The sequence below is a fragment of the Hylobates moloch genome, unplaced genomic scaffold, assembly GCF_009828535.3.
Source record: "Hylobates moloch isolate HMO894 unplaced genomic scaffold, HMol_V3 SCAFFOLD_1, whole genome shotgun sequence".
NCBI classification, from domain to species: domain Eukaryota; kingdom Metazoa; phylum Chordata; class Mammalia; order Primates; family Hylobatidae; genus Hylobates; species Hylobates moloch.
The window spans coordinates 225,800,628-225,804,169 of record NW_026652276.1 but is presented as its reverse complement, the minus strand read 5'-3'; positions in this window follow the sequence as shown (position 1 = coordinate 225,804,169).

Here is a 3,542-nt window from a genome sequence, read left to right as displayed (position 1 = left end):
CAAGCCTTATGGTCTTTGCTTTTTTATCAAACTGTCTTTAGAACTCTCTTCCCAACTTACTAGTCTGTTCAACTGATAGACATAGCTAATCATTCAAAATTCAGCTAACAATGAAGTCCTTCCTGTTCCCCAGTCCTCACCCACAATAAACTGACAACAGTATTCTTTTTGCTGCCTTCTGTATCCAGGACATTCTCTTATTATGGTATGTATTATTTGAGACTTTTATTTCAGTGGCAACAACTCTGCCAAATGTTAAGGGGTAATTATAGAAATAGAAAATGAATGTAATCACCCTCAGAAAAAAAGACTGGATATGAAAAAATATATTGGATTTTCTTTCTCAGTCTCTCATCTTGGCTCCTTATTCATTTGTTTGATTTTCTATCTTTGCAAACCAGTTTTATCATTTTCTCCAGCCACATACTGTCGTATGACTGCCACATAGCTCTTGTGTTTACTTATATGGTCTAGCAATATGCAAGGATTCGTTAGCATTCGGATCTCAACTCATACTGATAGAGAATGGTTGAACCTGCTAGAATTAGTGGGCCACAGAATGAACCAGCAGTAGCTAACAGAGAAGATTCACAGCATGAGGGCCTTTGGATACAGAAAGTTATCAGAAACATGGGCAGCAACTTAAGCATCCCAAAATTGTTTACTACAATCTGTAATATCATCTTGAACTTATTTACCTAACTAACCCACATAGAAGGGAAATTCCCTGAGAGAAGGTACCATACCAGATCATTACCTTTTCACTATATAATGCTCAAGCTGTGCCACATAAGGGCCCAATATTATCTCTTTTGAATGAAATGTTCATCAATGTGCAGATGGACTGTCATTTTATCAAAGTTTAAGAAACTTAGGTCCAAATTACAACCTTATTTGGAATATTTGCAGGAGATGAGGCAAAATTATATACAGTAGTGTTCATATGAAAGCATCTTTGCCCATGTTTTAAGCTATTAAATAGTATAGCAAAGTGATTTTTAAAATAGGCTTTGCATTCAAGCAGAATAGAATTTAAATAGGGAATCTGACACTTTATATAATGTGAGCATAGTTGCTTAACTACTAAACCTCAATTTCGTCTATAAAATAAAAATGATAATAATACTCCATAGATTTATTTTAATATGAAAATTGGTGTATTAGAGTGTTTGACAAGTAGGCAAAAAATTCATACTTGACAAAAGCATCTTTTCTAAATTCCATCATAATTTCTTCATTTATTTTTATCCTTACATAGCTCTAAAAATTAACTTTTCTAACAATGACTATCATTTAGGCGAATTCTTGCTGATATTTAGGGAATTGTGTTAATCTAATCAAGAAACTGTTAAAATCTTAGTGTAAAATGGGTTGCTTCTGTAAAGATTTTCTTGGGACTAATTTTTAGACATGGATGTTTTTAATGATCATACTGCAAACAAAAACCCCTTGAATTTTCTTGCTTTTACTTATTCCCACTTAATAAATCTATCACCAATTATAGTAAACTGCCATTTGTAAATATTTTCCTACTTCTCTCTGTTCATCATTCAAGCCATATCTCCTTTAATTCATGTCATTAAAAAAAACCTCTTATTTTTCTAAATGCTACAGAATTGTATTTTTGCCTTTGAAAAATGGAACTGAGAAAGGAATTTACTCTAAATTCCAGAAAAATTAAACAAGAAAATAAGAATTCTAAATTGCTAGAAGATAAATTTAATATTTATCTAATTTTTAAAATAACTTTCTTAGCTTTGAAAAAAATTATTGAAAGAAATAATATAAAAATGTATAACACTTAGACATAAAGACAAAATCATTTATTGAGAAAATTTCTTTCTAGGTAATACATCACACAGCTATTTAGTGCATACTAAATTAAAATATAAGCAAAAACACTTAAATCCCAAAAGTTGATTTGATAAAAAAATCTTAAAGCAATAATTACTGAAAGAAAACATAACATCAGTGGTCTATGTATAAAAATACATATATTTGAACTTATTTCTCCTACCTAACTGAAATTTTTTATCCTTTGATCAACATCAGCCAAATCACCCCAGCCCCAAGTAACCAACCACCTTGTACTCTCTAGTTCTATGACATCAGCTTTTTTAGTTCACATATGAGTGAGATCATGCAGTATTTGTCTTTCTATTGTACAACATGCAAACTATAGTTAATAACAATATACTGTATTCTAGAAAAATTCTAGGAGAGTTAAGTTTTCTCACCACAAAAATAACTATTAGTGGTAATACATATGATAATTAGGTGGATTTAGTTATTCCACAATGTATATATATATGTTATAGCATTACATTGAACACAGTAAGTACATATAATTTTGTCTGTCAATTTAAGTAAAATAAAATTATAAATATATATTTAAAACAAAACTCATATAACAAAGTTAGGAGTGAAAATGGCATAAAAATTTAGAAAGTAATCTACAACATGTTATTAAAATGGCTATAACTTCTCATCATGTCTTTGTCAACTGGGACTGCTATAACAAAAATGACATAAACTAGGTGGCTTAAACAACAGAAATTTATTTCTCACAGTTCTGGAGACTGGAAAGTCCAAAGTCAAGGTGACAGCCATTGTGGTTTCTGGTGAGGGTTCTCTTCCTGGTTATGTTTTCACACAGCAGAGAGAGAGCAGGGGCGGAGGGGAGGGCAGGTAGGCAAAGTCTCTTGTGTCTCTTAGAAGGTCACTAATTCCATAATGAGGGCTTTATCTTCATGACCACCTCCCAAAGGCCCTATCTCCAAATATCATCACACTAGGAATTAGTGTTTCAGCATATAAATTTTGGGGAGAAACAAACATTCAATCAATAGCCATCTAATATTTACATTTATTGATATCCTAAATATACCATCCAAAAGTAAAAACAAGCCACATGCATAGAAACATTTAATGATACTACAATATGTGGATAATATGCAGTAATAGTATTGTATACTATTATATGCAGTAGTGTATAATATAAAGTGCCAGACTATCTAACAATAGATTTTTCCTTAATAAAAATCATAAAACATGAAGCTATTAAAGTTACAAGTATAAAAACTACTTAGCAAAGTGAAAAATGTATATAACTGAAAAAAAAGATACAAGTTATACAGTATGATTATGTCTATATTGAAATTATGTGTGACCACAGATAAGACCTAGATAAAAATATGGGGTATCTAAACATTTGATTAATTAGAAAAGCATAACCATAAGTTAATTTTTTAAATTGACACATGGGTTTACATTCTTGGTTATTTTGTTTTTTTCAAAGTAAAGAAAAGGATGGACTTTAATCTTTAGTTATAGGATGCCAAGAGATACGAAATTCCACATAGAAATACAAAACCCATTCAGAGGACAAGCTTTATATAGTATATGCAGGTTGGAACTGTTCAAGTATAGTTTCAGTGTAAAAAATGCTACAATAACAAACCACATTTAAAAATAGTTCTTAGCAGAGAAACAGCAACACAAACTTATACCAAACATAGGACACAACAACTGTATGCCTCAGC